Raw genomic sequence first — 15214 nt, forward strand, 5'->3', positions numbered from 1 at the left:
GGCTATCAATGTGTATACTATCTAACAGGCTGGAGGCTATCAATGTGTATACTATCTAACAGGCATCAGGCTATCAATGTGTATACTATCTAACAGGCTGGAGGCTATCAATGTGTATACTATCTAACAGGCGGGGTAAGAGTAGAGAAGACACTATGAAATGCTAATGCACATTCTGACTGAGTGACAGTAAACTTGGCTGCCTGCTGCAACTTGACCACAGACACTCAGAGTGCTAATCTGAAGCTTTTTTTGCAGTGACATATTTAGCCAACATCTATTCACATTAAAACACTTCCCTGTTGTGTTTTACAATCACAAGTATCATCCGATCCAACTGTCAATTTACGGATATGATTATGAGTATAGCCATGTCAGCAAACCCCTGACAGGAACTTACACATAACTGATCAATAAGACATCCGATTGGCTTAGAATAAACACTGGTATGGGATACAACAATCACATTTCTTGGTTGAAACACTCAATCTAAAAGATGGAAGTAGACCGAATACGTATTATAGTTGTGAAGCTCTTCAACACTGACTCACTGGCAGACCTGTGGAATACAGTCTGGCAGACCTGTGGAATACAGTCTGGCAGACCTGTGGAATACAGTCTGGCAGAGCAGGGTAGTAACTGGAGAGAACTACACATGGTATGTTATGCTTACGTTTCTACAAATGACTTAACAGATTCACTATGCAGATATCACTCTGCCATTTCCTGGTTGATAAAACTAGTAGTTTGACTACAAAACAAGCAAGTGTAGTGTAGAGAATCACCGTTCCCTCTCAACCACTGTGACATTTATTATCCATAACCAGGAATACTCTATTTTCAGCTGTTTGAAGCTGGTGTACAAAACCCCTATGTAAAAGACCCAAAAACAGCAAAGACGCAAACCCAGAAGCTAAATAGAATAGGTGTACTTTCACTGTAGAAAAGCAGGAAGACTCAGTGACTTCTGGTTCAGTTCCTCTTGAAGCTGCAAAGTCTCCGGTCGTCTTCTCCTTCCCTTATAAATAGGGTTAAATGCCTTGTCCCAGGATTAGGTCTAAGCCCTAGGGAGTTCCGGGCCATAGGGAGTTCCGGGCCCTAGGGAGGTCCGGGCCCTAGGGAGGTCCGGGCCCTAGGGAGGTCCGGGCCCTAGGGAGGTGGGCAGCAGCAGAGTAGAGAGACAAGTAGGACTGAACCACAGCAAACTAAGAGACTCAGGAGGTGTCCCTGATCCCTGTCTGTAGTGTAATTGATTGCACCCAAATTGGTAATTTCAATGTACAGGATTCATGTCAATGTACAGGATTCCAAATCAATGGCCAAGAGCCTCCCACGGACCCCCAATCCCAAACCAAGAGCCACCCACGGACCCCCCCTCCCAAACCAAGAGCCACCCACGGACCCCCCCTCCCAAACCAAGAGCCAAACACGGACCCCCCCCTCCCAAACCAAGGAGCCACCCACGGACCCCCCCCTCCCAAACCAAGAGCCACCCACGGACCTCCCGCTCCCAAATCAAGAGCCACCCACGGACCCCCCCCTCCCAAACCAAGAGCCACCCACGGACCCCCCCCTCCCAAACCAAGAGCCACCCACGGACCTCCCCCCCTCCCAAACCAAGAGCCACCCACAAATCCAATGCATGTCAATGGTACCAGTATTAGCATTTTCACGCATCATATCCAACTCTATAAGCAACATAATTGAGCTACAACATTTTTAGATACTTTATTATGAGTTGGATATGAAGCGTGAAAATGCTAATATTGGTACCATTGACTTGCATTGGATTTGTGCCACAAATGCTAAAAAGTTAGCATCTGAAACAGGGTCCAACAAAACCAAAACATGGTCTGCTGTCATACCTTATCCACAGACTGCTTACAGTCTTATGTCATTTGCTACACCCTTTATCAAAGGGCCACAGACTGCTTACAGGGGAAGGAAACCAATATGTCCTTTTTGTAATTTAGGAGGCCAATTTGTTTTCAGCACTTCTCTTTCCATGACGGATTGAAACTTGATGTTTTCTCATGACTCGTCTCTCTGCAGCAGACATGGTGAGCAATATGTTCGCAACATCGAATCACAATAAAAATCACAGTATGCAATTACAATACACATCATAGAAGCGTCGTGATAATATCGGATCGTGAGGTCCCTGGTAATTCCCAGCCCTAATATCTAGGGGGGCGTTCAGTTCACTCAGACGTTTGCTACGTTGTGGAATGGTTTGTACCTGAATGCCACATTTTCCAAAACATTTTTTGTAAGTTCTTAAACAGAAAGATAAGTTTTCTCCATTTAGGTGGGTGTGGCTTGAAGCAAAGAGCGGCGTATTTTAAAGGGAAACGGTGCATTTTTAACCCACAACCCAACCCGTTTTCCCCCACAACTGGTCATTCAATACAGCACCGTTTCAATTCAATTGAAGGTATAAATGTAGTGAACCCAGCCCAGGAGTCCAGCGCTGTTGGAAATAAGTCTCCTCTCACAGACTCTCGTCTGGATGAAGCCTGGCGTGGTAGAAACTCCGTTCAAGTCAAGTTATGTTTTGTGGCCCTGTTGTCGAGACCAGCAGCAAAAGATGTAGCCAATGGCACCTCTGAACAGGAGATTGACAGAGTCACACCTCCAACAGTAGCTGTGCAGTTGCAACAAGTTGTCACGTTGCAAATATACAAGAGGTGTGAAATCACATGAAAACGTCAGCTTCCAAGGAAACCACTTCGCTCGAAGCCTCACTTTGCCACAAGAAAAACAACTACAGAGGTAGAAACCCTGCAGAGATAAATGACGTCCCCACCACAAACCAAACCTGCAATACCAAGATCCAGATATACTAGGGTCCAGCTGTCACCCTCCCCCATCTACAGTTTCTCTCTTTCGCTTCTAAACCTCAGCAGCAACTCTCACTTCTCCTAAACATCAGCAGCAACTCTCACTTCTCCTAAACATCAGCTGCAACTCCCTCTACCCTGCCCCCTCTCTCAACTGTGCTTCACCAGATCACACAAGGAAGGAAGACACAGAGCAAATACAAAACACACAGAGTTCCTTGGGCCTATACCAGACTGCTGGAGGGCCTATAGACTGCTGGAGGGCCTATACTAGACTGCTGGAGGGCCTATAGACTGCTGGAGGGCCTATACCAGACTGCTGGAGGGCCTATACCAGACTGCTGGAGGGCCTATACCAGACTGCTGGAGGGCCTATACCAGACTGCTGGAGGGCCTATACCAGACTGCTGGAGGGCCTATACCAGACTGCTGGAGGGCCTATACCAGACTGCTGGAGGGCCTATACCAGACTGCTGGAGGGCCTATACCAGACTGCTGGAGGGCCTATACCAGACTGCTGGAGGGCCTATACCAGACTGCTGGAGGGCCTATACCAGACTGCTGGAGGGCCTATACTAGACTGCTGGAGGGCCTATACCAGACTGCTGGAGGGCCTATACCAGACTGCTGGAGGGCCTATACCAGACTGCTGGAGGGCCTATACCAGACTGCTGGAGGGCCTAGGCCTACAGCAAACTAGATCTAGGCCTATCTGGTCTCAATAGAGACGTGTTGAGCTTTAAGAGAAACTTCTCCTTATCTAATTGCAGAATTGGTTAGTGGTGGCAGAATGACTACAGGATAGTGGGTGTATTACAAAGCAAGGATCCAACCAACCGGTGAATGGTTACATTGTGGTTTTGCAGGAACCTGGGCCATGCCACCCAGCCCACACCCAACAGATATGATACGAGTACATAGAAACCACATTTATAAATCAACAATGTAAGTCACTACAGACATCTGGTTCGTATGCACTGACACCAAATACAATTTAAACCTTGATTTTTGCAGAGCAATGGATATGACTTCAGTTCAGAAAGAATTAAATGTCAACTTTGAAATCTCTGTTCCTCAATAACAACCCAACAGCAGTGACCGACACGTAGTTCAACTAGTAGTTCAACTACTAGACATTTTGCAGGTGGTAGCTGAACTACACTGAACACAAATAGAAGAAACGCAACATGTAAAGTGTTGGTCCCATGTTTCATGAGCTGAAATTACAAAAATCCCAGAAACGTTCCATACCTGCAAAAACTCCCCACCCATAGCTGCACCCCTGCACCCACTGCACCCGCTGCACCCACTGCACCCCTGCGCCCGCTGCACCCCTGCGCCCACTGCGCCCACTGCACCCCTGCGCCCGCTGCACCCCTGCGCCCCTGCGCCCACTGCGCCCGCTGCACCCCTGCGCCCACTGCACCCACTGCACCGCTGCACCCCTGCGCCCACTGCGCCCACTGCGCCCACTGTACCCCTGCTCCCCTGCCCAGGCAAGTGAAATCCATAGATAAGAGCTTTGTGAATTTATTTCAATTGACTGATTTCCTTCCATGAACTGTAACTCAGTAAAATCGTTGAAATTGTTGCATTTATATTTTTGTTCAGTATTGTTGGATTTGACATTTTGAACATTGAGATAAGACATGATAGATCAGATGCATATTAAGGAGAGAGATCTGTAGAAAGACAGAGTGGCTGTGGAATGTGTTGGGGGACGGGAGCAGAGCAACGTGTTGATACAGGGGAGACAGATGGACATCTGTGGACTAGGGGAAGGAGGGGTTGAGGTCAGGAGGTGAGGACAGATCTGAAGGGAGTATTTCAAGGTTTTACTACCCTTTTCCTGTGGAACCATAAGATGTAAGGATTGGAGAGGAGGAGGAGCAACAAACCACTCTTGCTGTCTCTGACTGGCTGGCTCCCTTCTCTCTACTGGGATTCTCTGCCTCTGACCCTATTACGGGGGCTGAGTCACTGGCTTAGTAGCGCTCTTGCATGACAGTCCTAGAAGGGGTGAGTCACTGACGTGATCTTCCTGTCAGGTTTCGCAGCCCCTCAGGCTGGTGCAGTGGATGATACCTTCGTGGCTATACTCAGCCTTGCCTCAGGGTCGTAAGTTGGTGGTCTGTTGATATGCCTCTCGTGGTGTTGGGGCTGTGCATTGGCTAAGTTTTCCCCATTAAGCAGCGGGTCGGAGTCAGAGGCCGAGTCTTCTCTGGTCTCTACTCCTCCCGTTACGGGGTCTGAGACGCCGAAGCTTCCCACCATTAGCTCTGACAAATTGAAAACTCTAGTCATTGGCGACTCCATTACCCGCAGTATTAGACTTAAAACGAATCATCCAGCGATCATACACTGTTTACCGGGGGGCAGGGCTACCGACGTTAAGGCTAATCTGAAGATGGTGCTGGCTAAAGCTAAAACTGGCGAGTGTAGAGAGTATAGAGATATTGTTATCCACGTCGGCACCAACGATGTTAGGATGAAACAGTCAGAGATCACCAAGCGCAACATAGCTTCTGCGTGTAAATCAGCTAGAAAGATGTGTCGGCATCGAGTAATTGTCTCTGGCCCCCTCCCAGTTAGGGGGAGTGATGAGCTCTACAGCAGAGTCTCACAACTCAATCGCTGGTTGAAAACTGTTTTCTGCCCCTCCCAAAAGATAGAATTTGTAGATAATTGGCCCTCTTTCTGGGACTCACCCACAAACAGGACCAAGCCTGACCTGCTGAGGAGTGACGGACTCCATCCTAGCTGGAGGGGTGCTCTCATTTTATCTACCAACATAGACATAGAACTCCTCTAGCTCCACAATGAAATAGGGTGCAGGCCAGGCAGCAGGCTGTTAGCCAGCCTGCCAGCATAGTGGAGTCTGCCACTAGCACAGTCAGTGTAGTCAGCTCAGCTATCACCATTGAGACCGTGTCTGTGCCTCGACCTGGGTTGGGCAAAACTAAACATGGCGGTGTTCGCCTTAGCAATCTCACTAGGATAAAGACCACCTCCATTCCTGTCATTATTGAAAGAGATCATGATACCTCACATCTCAAAATAGGGCTACTTAATGTTAGATCCCTTACTTCAAAGGCAATTATAGTCAATGAACTAATCACTGATCATAATCTTGATGTGATTGGCCTGACTGAAACATGGCTTAAGCCTGATGAATTTACTGTGTTAAATGAGGCCTCACCTCCTGGCTACACTAGTGACCATATCCCCCGTGCATCCCGCAAAGGCGGAGGTGTTGCTAACATTTACGATAGCAAATTTCAATTTACAAAAAAAAAAAATGACGTTTTCGTCTTTTGAGCTTCTAGTCATGAAATCTATGCAGCCTACTCAATCACTTTTTATAGCTACTGTTTACAGGCCTCCTGGGCCATATACAGCGTTCCTCACTGAGTTCCCTGAATTCCTATCGGACCTTGTAGTCATAGCGGATAATATTCTAATCTTTGGTGACTTTAATATTCACATGGAAAAGTCCACAGACCCACTCCAAAAGGCTTTCGGAGCCATCATCGACTCAGTGGGTTTTGTCCAACATGTCTCTGGACCCACTCACTGTCACAGTCATACGCTGGACCTAGTTTTGTCCCATGGAATAAATGTTGTGGATCTTAATGTTTTTCCTCATAATCCTGGACTATCGGACCACCATTTTATTACGTTTGCAATTGCAACAAATAATCTGCTCAGACCCCAACTAAGGATCATCAAAAGTCGTGCTATAAATTCACAGACAACACAAAGATTCCTTGATGTCCTTCCAGATTCCCTCTGTCTACCCAAGGACGCCAGAGGACAAAAATCAGTTAACCACCTAACTGAGGAACTCAATTTAACCTTGCGCAATACCCTAGATGCAGTTGCACCCCTAAAAATTAAAAACATTTCTCATAAGAAACTAGCTCCCTGGTACTCAGAAAATACCCGAGCTCTGAAGCAAGCTTCCAGAAAATTGGAACGGAAATGGCGCCACACCAAACTGGAAGTCTTCCGACTAGCTTGGAAAGACAGTACTGTGCAGTACCGAAGAGCCCTTACTGCTGCTCGATCATCCTATTTTTCTAACTTAATTGAGGAAAATAAGAACAATCCGAAATTCCTTTTTGATACTGTCGCAAAGCTAACTAAAAAGCAGCATTCCCCAAGAGAGGATGACTCACTTTAGCAGTGATAAATTCATGAACTTCTTTGAGGAAAAGATTATGATTATTAGAAAGCAAATTACGGACTCCTCCTTAAATCTGCGTATTCCTTCAAAGCTCAGTTGTCCTGAGTCTGCACAACTCTGCCAGGACCTAGGATCAAGAGAGACGCTCAAGTGTTTTAGTACTATATCTCTTGACACAATGATGAAAATAATCATGGCCTCTAAACCTTCAAGCTGCATACTGGACCCTATTCCAACTAAACTACTGAAAGAGCTGCTTCCTGTGCTTGGCCCTCCTATGTTGAACATAATAAACGGCTCTCTATCCACCGGATGTGTACCAAACTCACTAAAAGTGGCAGTAATAAAGCCTCTCTTGAAAAAGCCAAACCTTGACCCAGAAAATATAAAAAACTATCGGCCTATATCGAATCTTCCATTCCTCTCAAAAATTTTAGAAAAGGCTGTTGTGCAACAACTCACTGCCTTCCTGAAGACAAACAATGTATACGAAATGCTTCAGTCTGGTTTTAGACCCCATCATAGCACTGAGACGGCACTTGTGAAGGTGGTAAATGACATTTTAATGGCATCGGACCGAGGCTCTGCATCTGTCCTCGTGCTCCTAGACCTTAGTGCTGCTTTTGATACCATCGATCACCACATTCTTTTGGAGAGATTGGAAACCCAAATTGGTCTACACGGACAAGTTCTGGCCTGGTTTAGATCTTATCTGTCGGAAAGATATCAGTTTGTCTCTGTGAATGGTTTGTCCTCTGACAAATCAACTGTAAATTTCGGTGTTCCTCAAGGTTCCGTTTTAGGACCACTATTGTTTTCACTATATATTTTACCTCTTGGGGATGTCATTCAAAAACATAATGTTAACTTTCACTGCTATGCGGATGACACACAGCTGTACATTTCAATTAAACATGGTGAAGCCCCAAAATTGCCCTTGCTAGAAGAATGTGTTTCAGACATAAGGAAGTGGATGGCTGCAAACTTTCTACTTTTAAACTCGGACAAAACAGAGATGCTTGTTCTAAGTCCCAAGAAACAAAGAGATCTTCTGTTGAATCTGACAATTAATCTTAATGGTTGTACAGTCGTCTCAAATAAAACTGTGAAGGACCTCGGCGTTACTCTGGACCCTGATCTCTCTTTTGAAGAACATATCAAGACCATTTCAAGGACAGCTTTTTTCCATCTACGTAACATTGCAAAAATCAGAAACTTTCTGTCCAAAAATGATGCAGAAAAATTAATCCATGCTTTTGTCACTTCCAGGTTAGACTACTGCAATGCTCTACTTTCCGGCTACCCGGATAAAGCACTAAATAAACTTCAGTTAGTGCTAAATTCGGCTGCTAGAATCCTGACTAGAACCAAAAAATTTGATCATATTACTCCAGTGCTAGCCTCTCTACACTGGCTTCCTGTCAAAGCAAGGGCTGATTTCAAGGTTTTACTGCTAACCTACAAAGCATTACATGGGCTTGCTCCTACCTATCTCTCTGATTTGGTCCTGCCGTACATACCTACACGTACGCTACGGTCACAAGACGCAGGCCTCCTAATTGTCCCTAGAATTTTTAAGCAAACAGCTGGAGGCAGGGCTTTCTCCTATAGAGCTCCATTTTTATGGAACGGTCTGCCTACCCATGTCAGAGACGCAAACTCGGTCTCAACCTTTAAGTCTCTACTGAAGACTCATCTCTTCAGTGGGTCATATGATTGAGTGTAGTCTGGCCCAGGAGTGGGAGGGTGAACGGAAAGGCTCTGGAGCAACGAACCGCCCTTGCTGTCTCTGCCTGGCCGGTTCCCCTCTTTCCACTGGGATTCTCTGCCTCTAACCCTATTACAGGGGCTGAGTCACTGGCTTTACTGGGGCTCTCTCATGCCGTCCCTGGAGGGGGTGCGTCACCTGAGTGGGTTGAGTCACTGATGTGGTCATCCTGTCTGGGTTGGCGCCCCCCCCCCCCTTGGGTTGTGCCGTGGCGGAGGTCTTTGTGGGCTATACTCAGCCTTGTCTCAGGATGGTAAGTTGGTGGTTGAAGATATCCCTCTAGTGTTGTGGGGGCTGTGCTTTGGCAAAGTGGGTGGGGTTATATCCTTCCTGTTTGGCCCTGTCCGGGGGTGTCCTCGGATGGGGCCACAGTGTCTCCTGACCCCTCCTGTCTCAGCCTCCAGTATTTATGCTGCAGTAGTTTATGTGTCGGGGGGCTAGGGTCAGTTTGTTATATCTGGAGTACTTCTCCTGTCCTATTCGGTGTCCTGTGTGAATCTAAGTGTGCGTTCTCTAATTCTCTCCTTCTCTCTTTCTCTCTCTCGGAGGACCTGAGCCCTAGGACCATGCCCCAGGACTACCTGACATGATGACTCCTTGCTGTCCCCAGTCCACCTGGCTGTGCTGCTGCTCCAGTTTCAACTGTTCTGCCTTATTATTATTCGACCATGCTGGTCATTTATGAACATTTGAACATCTTGGCCATGTTCTGTTATAATCTCCACCCGGCACAGCCAGAAGAGGACTGGCCATCCCACATATGCTCTCTCTAATTCTCTCTTTCTTTCTCTCTCTCGGAGGACCTGAGCCATAGGACCATGCCCCAGGAATACCTGACATGATGACTCCTTGCTGTCCCCAGTCCACCTGACTGTGCTGCTGCTCCAGTTTCAACTATTCTGCCTTATTATTATTCGACCATGCTGGTCATTTATGAACATTTGAACATCTTGACCATGTTTTGTTATAATCTCCACCCGGCACAGCCAGAAGAGAACTGGCCACCCCACATAGCCTGGTTCCTCTCTAGGTTTCTTCCTAGGTTTTGGCCTTTCTAGGGAGTTTTTCCTAGCCACCGTGCTTCTACACCTGCATTGCTTGCTGTTTGGGGTTTTAGGCTGAGTTTCTGTACAGCACTTTGAGATATCAGCTGATGTACGAAGGGCTATATAAATAAATTTGATTTGATTTTTGATTTGATAAGTGGGTGGGGTTATACTCTGCCTGGTTGACCCTGTCTGGGGGTATCGTCAGACGGGGCCACAGTGTCCCCCAACCCACCCCTGTCTCAGCCTCCAGTATCTATGTTGCAATAATTTGTGTGTCGGGGGGCTAGGGTCAGTCTGTTATATCTGGTGAAATTCTCCTGTCTTATCTGGTGTCCTGTGTGAATTTAAGTATGCTCACTCTAATTCTCTCCCTCCCCTCCCAGAGGACCTGAGCCCTGGGACCATGCCTCAGAACTACCTGGCCTGATGACTCCTTGCTGTCCCCAGTCCACCTGGTCGTGCTTCTGCTCCAGTTTCAACTGTTCTGCCTGCGGCTATGGAACCCAGACTTGTTCACCAGACGTGCTACCTTGGGTTTCTGTATAGAACTTTGGGACAACTGCTGATGTAAAAAGGCCTTTACAAATACATTTAATTGAAATTTGATTGACTTTCAACGTGGCACCGTCATAGGATGCCACCTTTCCAACAAATCTGTTTGTCAAATGTCTGCCCTGCTAGAACTGGCCCAGTGTAAGTGCTGTTATTGTGAAGCGGAAACTTCTAGGAGCAACAACGGCTCAGCTGTGACGTGGTAGGCCACACAAGCTCACAGAACAGGACCACTGAGTGATGAAACGTGTAAAAATCGTCTGTCCTCGGTGGCGACACTCACTACCGTGTTCCAAACTACCCCTGGAAGCAACGTCAGCATAAGAAGTGTTCATGGCCTAGCAGCCGTACATAAGCATGAAATCACCATGCACAATGCCAAGCGTCAGCTGGAGTGGTGATAAGCTCACCGCCATTGGACTCTGGAGCAGTAGAAACACCTTCTCTGGAGTGATGAATCACTTCACCATCTGGCAGTCCGGTTAATTCATCAGGGAGCTTCATGAAATGGGTTTCCATGGCCTAGCAGCCGCACACAAGCCTAAGATCACCATGCACAATGCCAAGCGTCAGCTGGAGTGGTGATAAGCTCACCGCCATTGGACTCTGGAGCAGTGGAAACGCGTTGAACGGACTAATCATATGTATGTATGTATGTATGTATGTATGTATGTATGTATGTATATAGCTATGGTGTAAACCAGGACCCTGTCTTTCAAAGATAATTCGTAAAAATCTAAAACACTTCACAGACCTTCATTGTAAAGGGTTTAAACACTGTTTCCCATGCTTGTTCAATGAACCATAAACAAATAATGAACAAGCACCTGTGGAACGGTCATTAAAACACTAACAGTTTACAGACGGTAGGCAATTAAGGTCACAGTTATGAACGTTTAGGACACTAAAGAGGCCTTTCTACTGACTCTGAAAAAGAGTGTCCCTGCTCATCTGCATGAACGTGCCTTAGGCATGTTGCAAGGAGGCATGAGGACTGCAGATGTGGCCAGGGCAATAAATTGAAATGTCCATACTGTGAGACGCCTAAGACAGCACTACAGGGAGACAGGACGGACAGCTGATCGTCCACGCAGTGGCAGACCACGTGTAACAACACCTGCACAGGATCGGTACATCCGAACATCACACCTGCGGGTTATGTACAGGATGGCAACAACAACTGCCCAAGTTACACCAGGAACACACAATCCCTCCATCAGTGCTCAGACTGTCTGCAATAGGCTGAGAGAGGCTGGACTGAGGGCTTGTAGGCCTGTTGTAAGGCAGGTCCTCACCAGACATCACCGGCAACTACATCGCCTATGGGCACAAACCCACCGCTGCTGGAACAGACAGGACTGGGAAAAAGTGCTCTTCACTGACGAGTTGTGGTTTTGCCTCACATGGGATGATGGTCGGATTCGCATTTATTGTCGAAGGAATGAGCGTTACACCGAGGCCTGTACTCTGGAGCGGGATCGATTTGGAGGTGGAGGGTCCGTCATGGTCTGGGGTAGAGTGTCACAGCATCATCGGACTGAGCTTGTTGTCATTGCAGGCAATTTCAATGCTGTGCATTACAGGGAAGACATCCTCCTCCCTCACGTGGTACCCTTCCTGCAGGCTCATCCTGACCCTCCATGACCCTCCAGCCATACTGCTCGTTCTGTGTGTGATTTCCTGCAAGGAATGATCTTAATCCCATTGAGCACGTCTGGGACCTGTTGGATCGGAGGGTGAGGGCTAGGGCCATTGCCCCCAGAAATGTCCGGGAACTTGCAGGTGCCTTGGTGGAAGAGTGGGGTAACATCTCACTGCAAGAACTGGCAAATCTGGTGCAGTCCATGAGGAGGAGATGCACTGCAGTACTTAATGCAGCTGGTGGCCACACCAGCTACTGACTGTTACTTTTGATTTTGACCCCCCCTTTGTTCAGGGACATATTAATACATTTCTGTTAGTCACATGTCTGTGGAACTTGTTCAGTTTATGTCTCAGTTGTTGAATCTTGTTATGTTCATACAAATATTTACACATGTTAAGTTTGCTGAAAATAAACGCAGAAGACAGTGAGAGGACGTTTCTTTTTCTGCTGAGCTTAGATATGATTTTTAGTCCATATCGCCGTAGTCCTTATACATCCAAAATAACGAGTGATGCCTGTTAATGTTCGGCTGTTAGCAAAACTCCCCCCTGCAGAAGACGTCTTCGTCCAATGAGCGCGTGTGCATTCGGACAAGTATTCAGACCCCTTGACGTTTTCCACCTTTGTTACATTACAGCCTTTATTCTAAAGTGGATTAAATTGTGTTTCCCCCCCTCAAGCTACATACAATTACCCATAATGACAAAGCAAAAACAAGTTGAGATTTTAGCAATTTTTTTTTTTTTTTTTTAAATATCACATTTACATAAGTATTCAGACGCTTTACTCAGTTCTTTGTTGAGGCACATTTGGCAGCACATACAGCATCAAGTCTTCTTGGGTATGACGCTACAAGCTTGGCACACCTGTATTTGGGGAGTTTCCCCATTCCTCTCTGCAGATCCTCTCAATCTCTGTCAGGTTGGATGGGGAGCGCCGCTGCACATCTATTATCAGGTCTCTACAGAGATGTTAGATTGGGTTCAAGTCCGGTCCACTCAAGGACATTCAGAGACTTGTCCAGACATTCAAAGACTTGTCCAGAAGCCACTCCTGTGTTGTCTTGGCTGTGTGCCAAGACAACACAGGATCGTTGTTCAGTTGGAAGGGGAACCTTCACCCCCAGTCTGAGGTCCTGAGGGCTCTGGAGCAGGTTTTCGTCAAGAATCTCGCTGTACTTCGCTCTGTTCATCTTTCCCTTAATTCTGCCATCACCATGCTTCACCATAGGGATGGTGCCAGGTTTCCTCCAGATGTGACGCTGCCATCACCATGCTTCACCGTAGGGATGGTGCCAGGTTTCCTCCAGATGTGACGCTGCCACCACCATGCTTCACCGTAGGGATGGTGCCAGGTTTCCTCCAGATGTGACGCTGCCACCACCATGCTTCACCGTAGGGATGGTGCCAGGTTTCCTCCAGATGGGACGCTGACACCACCATGCTTCACCGTAGGGATGGTGCCAGGTTTCCTCCAGATGTGACGCTTGGCATTCAGGCCAAAGAGTTCAATCTTAGTTTCATCAGACCAGAGAATCTTGTTACTCATGTTCTGAGCATCCTTTAAGTGAATTCCGTCTGACCACTTTACCATAAAGGCCTGATTGGTGGAGTGCTGCAGAGATGGCTGTCCTTCTGGAAGGCTCTTCCATCTCCACAGAGGAACTCTAGATTTCTGTCAGAGTGACCATCGGGTTCTTGGTCACCTCCCTGACCAAGGCCCTCCTCCCGATTGCTCCGTTTGGCAGGGCAGCCAGCTCTAGGAAGAGTCTTGGTGGTTCCAAACTCCTTCCATTTAATAATGATGGAGGCCCCTGTGTTCTTGGAGACCTTCAATGCTGCAGAAAATGTTTTGATACCCTTCCCCAGATCTGTGCCTCGACACAATCCTGTCTCAGAGCTCTCCCCAGATGTCATTCACTTTGTCATAATATGATAGTGTGTAAATTGATGAGTAAAACATTTAATCCATTTTAGAATGAGGCTGTAAAATAAAAAAATGTGGAAAAAGTCAAGGTGTCTGAATACTTTCCAAATGCCCTGTAAGAGAGTCATTATCAACCAGTAGCTTTCACAGTAACTTCCCCAACAGGCAATTATTTGGATCACTTTTAGTATTTTCTCATTGATGTGTCAGTCAACATCCACCATGATTGGTACAAATAATTCTTGCAACCTGTGACTCGCCTGTATAAGAGTTACTCTCGACGGGCGGATCTGTGTCAGATTCCTGCGTGTCAAGATCCTATCTTATCCTATAGTCTGATTAGTCGCACTGTTTGAGGCCTAGGGCGTTGAAGGAAAATATGCAGTTTATAGAGTTAACTTTTCATTAATTAAATCAAAATAATAAGCGCATAAGCAATTTTTTTATCGTCTAAATTCGATACAAACGGTAATTCTCTTGAATAGAAAACCCATAAGGAGTAAAACAACGCGAAGCCACAAAAGGCAACACCCATCCAGAGAAACATCACAGAAAGTTTTCGTAGGCGTTGGTTACACAGCTAAAACTTCCCGAACTGATTAGATACTCACCCGGAGTTGTTTTCCTGGGAATTTGGTCCACTTCAACGACTTAGAAATCCATTCAACACTAATATTAATAAGCTTGACGCCCCTGGAAAGCAATGGCGGTGAAAAAGCATAAATAGCACCGTTTTTTTTAGTCTGGTGCAATCTTCTTCCCTGTTTGAGGTTATCGCGTCAGGCAGGCGGGGAGTCGAGAACAGGGAGTTCCTGTCCCACTGAAGCGGGGAAATGGAACAGGAAACCCCTCCACTGCGGTGCAGATTTTATCCGCTAGGGACGGTGTGGGGAACGACCTCACAGGAAAGGGCTCCTCACTACTTACCATAACCACAGAGTCAGCCTACTCCACCAATCAGATGAGGGAGTGTGATGACGCGAACGCCGAGATACATGCCTTTTTTTTTGTTTCACAGAAAGATACATCTTTGAAATTGGCAGATTTTTGGCTGATAAAATATAACTTTATTTGGCACCTATGCACTTACTATAGTAATTTATTTATTGAACTTAACATAGCCTTGTAGTCCACCCTAACTCCACTCTATACAGGGGTAACTCACCACCCTAACTCCACTCGATACAGGGGTAACTCACCACCCTAACTCCACTCGATACAGGGGTAACTCACCACCCTAACTCCACT

The 15214-nt window shown here is 46.7% G+C and overlaps 1 protein-coding gene across 2 annotated transcripts in view; it reads right to left on the reverse strand.

The window, feature by feature from the left end:
- LOC139409594 (cytoplasmic FMR1-interacting protein 1 homolog) overlaps positions 1-14817 on the reverse strand; it is a 78775-nt gene extending 63958 nt beyond the window's left edge. Inside the window, exon 1 of one of the 2 annotated variants that reach the window (XM_071154992.1) lies at positions 14578-14817. The gene's annotated coding sequence lies outside the window, so the exon portion shown is untranslated. The remainder of the gene's footprint in view (positions 1-14577) is intronic. The other variant, XM_071154993.1, reaches the window with a different exon arrangement.
- Positions 14818-15214: the final 397 nt, after the last annotated feature.

Source organism: Oncorhynchus clarkii, chromosome 5 (genome assembly GCF_045791955.1).
Source record: "Oncorhynchus clarkii lewisi isolate Uvic-CL-2024 chromosome 5, UVic_Ocla_1.0, whole genome shotgun sequence".
Taxonomy (NCBI): Eukaryota; Metazoa; Chordata; class Actinopteri; order Salmoniformes; family Salmonidae; genus Oncorhynchus; species Oncorhynchus clarkii.